Source organism: Amblyomma mixtum, chromosome 2 (assembly GCF_055824585.1).
Source record: "Amblyomma mixtum isolate Tamu chromosome 2, ASM5582458v1, whole genome shotgun sequence".
Taxonomy (NCBI): domain Eukaryota; kingdom Metazoa; phylum Arthropoda; class Arachnida; order Ixodida; family Ixodidae; genus Amblyomma; species Amblyomma mixtum.
The window spans coordinates 199388256-199396466 of record NC_143013.1 but is presented as its reverse complement, the minus strand read 5'-3'; the positions used below and the strand labels follow the sequence as shown (position 1 = coordinate 199396466).

The 8211-nt window shown below is 47.2% G+C and overlaps 1 pseudogene; it reads left to right on the top strand.

The window, feature by feature from the left end:
* The first annotated feature begins 1615 nt into the window (after nucleotides 1-1615).
* On the top strand, nucleotides 1616-3602 carry LOC149362182 (uncharacterized; annotated as a pseudogene).
* Nucleotides 3603-8211: the final 4609 nt, after the last annotated feature.

Sequence of the window (8211 nt, the reverse complement as noted above, 5' to 3'; positions counted from 1 at the left end):
TGTTTGTTTACAGGTAAAAACGTAGAATCTGGAATGCATATTCAAAGAAAAAAAACATCAGTAACTTTTATTTGAACTTCTGCATGGGGCTGCACTGGAACAAAGATCAAAGATACTTGCTACTGCAAACAAGTACTCAAAGTACGCCATTAATACAGTTCATCCCTTGGATTGCTGTACTAAGCTTAGATTACCTGCTGCAGTTCTGATTCGGACATAAATTTTAACTGTTGCCCAGCCGTGGTGGCCTAGGGGCTATTGTGCTCGGCTACTGACCCGAAGGTCAGTGCATGTCGAAGAACCCCAGGTGGTAGAAATTTCTAAAGCCCTCCACTATGGCGTCTCTCATAGCCTGAGATGCTTTTGGAAGTGAAACCTTACAAGCCAACAAAATTTCAACTGTCTAAAACTGTTGTGCACAATACTTACAAATAACTAGCACATTCAGTTGGCTCTTAAAGATCATGACTAATATCATAGATTATGTCATGTTCACGCATAGATGTAAGAGCTTCATGTGTATACATAGCTGGAACATTGTATTTTTGTACAGAACCGGCATCCGAAACCTGGACACGTTAACGGGGACAGACGTGACGAAAGCATGGGGCAATCTCAAAGAGACGCCTTTGTACCATCCCAAAAAATCAGAGACCTCTGCCATGTGCAAGCGCAGCCCATACTACGCTTAGAGGAATCCAAGCTGCAAGAAATTCGCCATCAGCTTACTGCTGCCGCTCCAAACATCACTCTTTCTCTCCACGAGACAGGTCGTAGCCACTTAAAAGAAAGAAACTACAGAGATCAAAACATCCCTTGTGAAGACACAAGCCTGGAGCCAATGCTCATGATGCAGCACTTAGCAGACAGTAGGAGTTCTCAAAAATATGAGCATTTGCTTTTCCATGCCATTGCATTTAAGGATGCAACCAAAATGACTATATACAAAGCTGACATGCAAAATCTACCAGGCGATGAACTGGCATTCTACAAAAAATGTGTTTGTATGACGCCGTCTCAAGCTCTCGATACCTGCATCACCCCAGTGAATCAAGATTATTCGAAACGGATGAGGGAACAGATGGCTCGCATCACAGGAAGCAAATGGCACACACTGTACAGATTTGTTCCGCATTAGGAGCTTCACTGGGACCAAACAATTACCCGAATGCTGGGCTCGAACTTCAAGGGGAATGAAGCAACACGCTATGGAAAAGCCTGTGAGAAACCAGCACTAGACGAGTATGCTGTAAATGCTGAAGGTGTTGTAGCAACGCCAGGTTAATCATCAACCCTGCTATACCATGGCTGGGGTATAGTCCAGATGGAGTTGTTTTCCGCAACGGTAAGCCAGAGCTACTGCTGGAAATAAAAAGTCCAGTGCTTGGGAATGTTGAGGTCGGCACCTATGAACTTAATAGTGGCGCCCTCTTAAGCTGAAGCGCAGCTAGTGGGTTTGGAATAAATCACTTTGTGTTTGGTCCAGGAGCGGAGTGGTCGCCTGGCTCTCTCTTTCTTTCTCACGGCCTCCCGGCACGACAGCACGGGAACGCCCATGCAACATGGTGTCAGAAGTGACAGCAGCATGAAAAATCAGTCTTAAAAGCAGCTCTCAATGACCGCCAACGGTGAACAGGTGCTCCCGGAAAGCGCCCAGCAGGCCCAGTGGCTAGGCCTCACTCTGCAGCCGCCAGACGCGTGCGACTTCTGCAACCCTGCAAGTTGGTCTTCATGGAAGTCTCGCTTCGAGGACTATGCCGCTGTCTCCGGACTACGGAACGCTCCGCAAGACGTGCAAGTACGTACGCTTCTGTACTGTATGGGCCCGGAAGCTCGCTCGCTGCTAGACACCTTTTCACTCGACGCTGCCGAGTTAGCCTCCTACGACGCAGTTGTCAAACGCTTCACGGAGCACTTCGTGCATCCCTGTAATGAGCTCTATGAGTCGTCTCGCTTTCACAAGCGCGTTGAACACCCTGGCGAGAGTGTCGACGCATTTTACGCCGAACTGCTCAAGTTAGTCAAACGTTGCAACTACCCGTCACCGGCGGTGGAAGAACGCTTGGTCCGGGACAGGTTTGTCGTTGGATTGCTCGACACGCGTCTCTCCGATAAGCTTTGCTGCTCCCCGAAGCTAACTCTAAAAGAAGCTTGGACGCAAGCTCGTCAGTCCGAGGACGCGGACAAGGAACGTTCACTCGCACAGGCCACCTCGCAAAGCATGCTCAATATTGATGCTGCGACTCAGAAGTTTTCGCGACGGCCGGTCGACGACGGACAATGGACGTGAAGTCGGAACGCTATCGTGACATTCCGGTCTGTTTCTTCTGCGGCCGCGCATATAATGCACGCTCAGAGTGCCCGGCAAAGAGCTCTATCTGCAACAGCTGCGGTAAGAAAGGGCATTTTGCTGAAGTTTGCCGCTCCAGAAAGTCGAGGCAGGCCAAACTCAATGCTATCCAAATGCATGCTCTCGAGACGCCAGCTAAAGCCAAGTATGTGGATATCACAATCGACAACTACACAACTCAGTTCAGAGTAAACTCAGGTGCCGAGGTTTCCGCAGTTCCAAGTGACTTCCCCGGAGTCCCGGCGGAGCTCGCCAAGGTAGACGCTATTTTGACAAGGCCCGGTGGCCCACCTCTGCGTGTACGGGGTTCGTATTTGGCACAGCTGTCTTGGCAAGGGAAGACCAGCTCCCAGCGCCTTTACGTCATTGAGGCACTTTCAGTACCTTTACTGGGTCTACCAGCCAGCCAAGTTCTTGAAGTTGTGAAATTTTTGGGTACTGTCAACACTCCCCAGCCAACGCTTCATGCGGAACTGTTCCGTGGACTCGGCACGCTCAGAGATGAGTACACCATTCGCTTCAGACAAGACGTTGTGCCTTTCTCACTCAGTGCACTTCGACGGATACCAATCCCACTGCGTGATGGTGTTCGCCAAGAACTTGAAAAACTCGAAAGCGACGGCCTCATTCGCCGTATTGATAAACCAACTCCGTGGTGCGCCGGACTGGTGGTAGTACTAAAAAAGGATGGAAAGTATCGTTTGTGTGTGGATCTGACTCGACTAAACAAAGTGGTTCTCAGGGAAATACACATTTTGCCTACTGTTGAACAAGTTCTTGGGCTCATCAGTAACGTAACCGTTTTTTCGAAGCTCGATGCAACTGCAGGCTTCCATCAAATCAAGTTGTCAGCAGACTCGCAAGAATTGACAACTTTCATCAACCCTTCGGTCGCTATTGTTTTTGCCGACTGCCCTTCGGCATCACTTCCGCCCCGGAATATTTTCAAAAGCAAATGGCCAGAATCCTTGAAGGTCAGGACGGTGTTGTCAACATGATTGACGATATTCTTGTTTTTGGACGTACCAAGCAGGAACACGATGCAAGACTTGAGCAAGTGTTGACTCGTCTTGCAACTGCAGGCGTCACCTTGAACAAAGGCAAGTCTTGTTTTGGGGTCTCCGAGGTCTCCTTCCTAGGTGTCGTCGTCTCAGCACAAGGCATCAAGCCAGACCCAGGCAAGATCGATGCAGTGTATGCAATGCACCTCCCACAGACGTTGCAGGTATCAGACGTTTACTCGGGATGGTGAATCATCTTGCCAGGTTCTTGCCTAATATTTCGGAAATCACTACTCCGATACGCACTCTTCTCAATAAGAATGCTAGTTGGACTCGGCAGCATGAACAGGAAGCTGCATGCAAAAAAGTCAAGGAACTTCTGACGTCCGAACGCTGCCTGGCCAAGTACCACCCATCGTACGATACAACAGTCTCTGCCGACGCCAGCTCTTTTGGACTAGGTGCAGTTCTGCTAGAAGCACAACCGACTGGTGAGCGGAGGCCAGTAGCCTTTGCCTCAAGGACAATGACCACTACAGAACAAAGGTACAGCCAAACAGAAAAAGAGGCCTTGGCTACAGCGTGGGCCATCCAGAACTTCGACGAGTTCATCAGGGGCATCACCTTTACCGTAGAAACTGATCACCTTCCTCTCGTGTCATTGTTTGGCAAAATGGAACTTGACGTGCTTCCTCCGAGGGTGCAAAGACTCAGGCTTAAGACAATGCCTTACAGGTTTCAGATCATGTACGTGCCCGCAAAACTGTTGGCTACAGCGGATGCATTGCCTCGCATCCCTCCAAAAGTGCATCCAGTAGACACAATGGAACGTTTTGCTACCGAAGTCGTGGCTTCTGCTCCAGATGTGCTTCCTCTGAACATGCTGGATGTCAGGTATGCCCAAAGTTGTCATGGAGAATGCACCACGCTCATCTCTTTCTACCAGCACGGCTGGCCAAAGAAGTCGAAGATACCTCTTCACGTCTCAAAGTATGAATCAGTGAAGGATGAACTTTCTCTTTGTGATGGTCTTCTCCTCAAAGGCACTCGCCTCTTCATCTCCGCAGCAATGAGGCCAGCAGTCTTGACGCTTCTGCATGAGGGACATCAGGGCATCGGCCGCACCAGGGCCCTCGCTCGTGAATCTGTGTGGTGGCCTGGCATAACAGCGGAGATAACCTCCCTCCTGACCAGCTGTGAAAGGTGCGCCCTTACTCGAGTGAATTCAGCGGAACCACTCCTCCCTACGAATCTCCCTGGTCGTCCCTGGGAAGTTCTGGGCATGGACCTCTTTCACCACAATTCTCAAACCTTCCTGATGGTAGTGAACTGCTACTCCCGGTTCCCAGAGGTGGTGACACTGAAAAGTACAACAGCTCCGGTGGTCATTGAGGCGCTCAAAAGCCTGTTCGCCCGTCATGGGATACCGCAACAGGTTAAGTCAGACATCGGTCCGCCATTTTCTTCACGTGAATTTACCGTATTCGCCGCATCTTATGGTTTCGACCACATCACCAGTAGCCCCCATTACCCACAGTCTAACGGAGAGGCAGAGCGAATGATCCGGACTGTGAAAGATACCTTCCGCAGGCGAAATATCCTCACTTAGCCCTTCTCAGCTATAGGGACACACCAGGTGTGAGTGGCTTCAGCCCGGCTCAGCTCCTAATGGGAAGGAAACTGAGAACTCTAGTCCCAAAGCCGGATGAAAAGCTTCGTCCACACTGACCCGAAAGGGAGGAGGTAGCCCTCAGAGATGATTCTTACAAGAAAAGGACTGCAAAGGACTTCAACCGACATCATCGCGTCAGGGATCTGCCATCACTTCAGTCTGGTGAGCAGGTCTGGGTTCGACCTGACCAGGTGCGTGCTACAGTTTTGAGCAAGGCACAGCGTCCAAGGTCCTTCGTCGTCGAAACTGAGCGAGGAACGATTCTGCAGCGGAATCGTCGACACCTTGTTCCCTTTGTGCTGAGGGCAGCAGATCCAGCACTTCTCCAGCCTCACCCCACAACTCAAGAGGTAGCAGCACCTGATCCGCCGTCTGTTACAGCGGGACCTTCACGTCCTGGTGACGGTGTTGTGTTTACCCGTAGCGGCCGCCGTGTAGTACCACCGGATCGCTTGAACTTGTGCCTGAAGGGGGGAGATGTTGGGGTCGCCACCTATGAACTTAATAGTGGCGTCCTCTTAAGCTGAAGCGCAGCTAGGGGGTTTGGAATAAATCACTTTGTGTTTGGTCCTGGAGCGGAGTGGTCGCCTGGCTCTCTCTTTCTCACGGCCTGCCGGCACGACAGCACGGGAACGCCCACGCAACAGGGAAGACCCAGAGAACTGTTGACCTTATCAAGGATAATAAAGTTCCTTACACTGTGTACGAGAATGAAAGGTGCGGCCTACGGCCAACACACGCCTACTTCTCACAAGTTCAGCTTGGGCTCTTCCTTCGAGATCTTGAGGAAGCTCATTTTATTTTATATAGCAAGCTGCAGTCACTCGTCATCCCTGTGAAAAAGGACATGACATACATTGACGGCCTCATCCGACGACTTCAGTACATACATACATGAATTTTATTGCAAGATATATATACACAGTACATAGCGTGTGCCCGCAGAAGCGCAAGCGCTTGTGGGCGGGCCACGGCAGTCACAACAGCATGCGGTGAATACAAATTTAGCGCTGAAAGTGCACACTTTACAATCCATAAAGAAAAAGAAGAAGAAGAAAGAAGAAAAAAAGCAATAACACATAGTCGAAATATTACATATAGTTCAGTCAACAAATTTAGCGATTGAGAATTATGTAAAGCAAAGAAAATCTGCAGGTAATAAATGGAACACAAATTTAAAACAAGGTAGAAATTACAAAGCAAATCAGTGTTTCCTTTCTTTGAAACTTTCAAACCACGCTTGCAGTCCAGATTTCACAGCCGTCAACGAATCACAACCAAACATCTGAGCAGGTAGTTTATTAAAATGGTAGGGTATATAGAACTGTCGTGTCCTTTTACCATAATGTGTGTAAACCCTGGGAACTTTATAACGCGCTATATGCCTAAGTGACTCTGGTTTTTTATCTGGCTGTTTAAACTGTGCTGAAAAGTAATTTCTCAGAACTACCACCTGTAAGTACAAGTCATGCAGAGGAATAACTCCTGCTTTAACCATTCTGGTATTATGGTCGGACTTCTCGTGAGCAGTGCCATACAATAAATTAGTGGAGATTCTGCACAGGAAACTATCTACCTTCTTAATCTTACAAGGTGCACAAGAACCATACACTGAAACGCCGTATCTAAGGATAGATTCTCCTAGAGATCTATACACAGTCTGACGCAAGTTTATAGGTGTAGTGTATTTTATACGATAAAGCTGGACAGAAAGAGCACGGAGTCGTTTTAATAAATAGTCAATTTGGGAAGACCAACACATGTTGGAATCGAGATATAGGCCAAGATATTTAACACTGCTCGAGTAGGGTAGTGGCGAACATTCGCAATTGGCACAGTTGCTACCATGCAGTAGAACCGACTGGGAAAGATCAACATTCTTGTGCGGATTTCTGAAACATATTAACACAGTTTTGTTTATGTTGATGTATATTTGATTTCCAGATAGCCAGTCTACTATTTTATTGATATCGTACTGAAGTAATTTCAGTGCGAGTGGGCTAGATTCATGGGATATCACTAAAGCTGTATCATCAGCATACTGAAATAATTTTGCATTTAATGTAAGGTTAACCATATCATTTACATAAATATTAAACAAAAAGGGTCCCAAAACAGAACCTTGTGGAACGCCATACTGAATATCAGAAAAAGCACTAAATGATTCTTTAATTTTCACTACTTGCTTACGCTGTGACAAATAACTTGCAAAAAATTGTTGGTATGGACCACGGAATCCAATACTTTCCAACTTACTTAACAAAACAGAGTGCTCCACGGTATCGAATGCTTTCGATAAATCCAAAAACAATCCAAAAACACATTGATTAACATCCAGGTTACCATTGATAAAATCACAGCAATCTACTTTACTCGTTATTTTCCCCATCCGACGAAGCGTACAAAACAAAGACTACCAGTTTGCAATCTGTTTAGTGTTCTCTTCTCTATTTTGTACCTTGCGTTCAAACAAATCACACTGAAAATATTCTGGGTATGCTAAGTATAATTAGTGTGGAATGGCTGCTTCCCATACTCTGCTATGGTTTAGCAGGCAAGAGTATTTCACTATAGGTTTAGTGACTACTACTTTGATCGACAAAACCAAACCAGCCTAACGTGAAAGGTGCAACTCATAAAAGCTTTCATGCATCGCACAGGCATGGCTACTTATTACATGTGTCCCTGCACCAGTGTGACAAAAATTATGTTCCACCTAAGGAGTATGAATAGGTACATTGTGAGTACAGTCCTCAAAAAAATGGTACACGTCCCAGTTGCCTAGAACATTGCTGGCCGCATGTGCTTAGGTATACCTTAAGACACATTGTTTAAAGACCTCTGCACCAGGCCACAGTCACAGAGTGTATGCAGAACTAACAAGTGAACTACGATGCGCGCGCACGCACACACACACAAACACACACACACACACACACACACACAAACGCCTCGGAGTACATAGTTTTACACCAACATGAATTGTCGCACTATGTTTAGAAATGAAATATGAAAGCTGCCTGCTCGGTTCACGGACCTAGAGTTGGAGTACAACATGAGCAGCAAGCTTTCATCTTTTCAAACAAAAATGTGGACACATACTAGCATCAAATGCATATATTTGTGTACCAACAATTTTCAGTGACCTAAAATAATGCTCCACAGTCATGTTTCACACAAATAAGGGA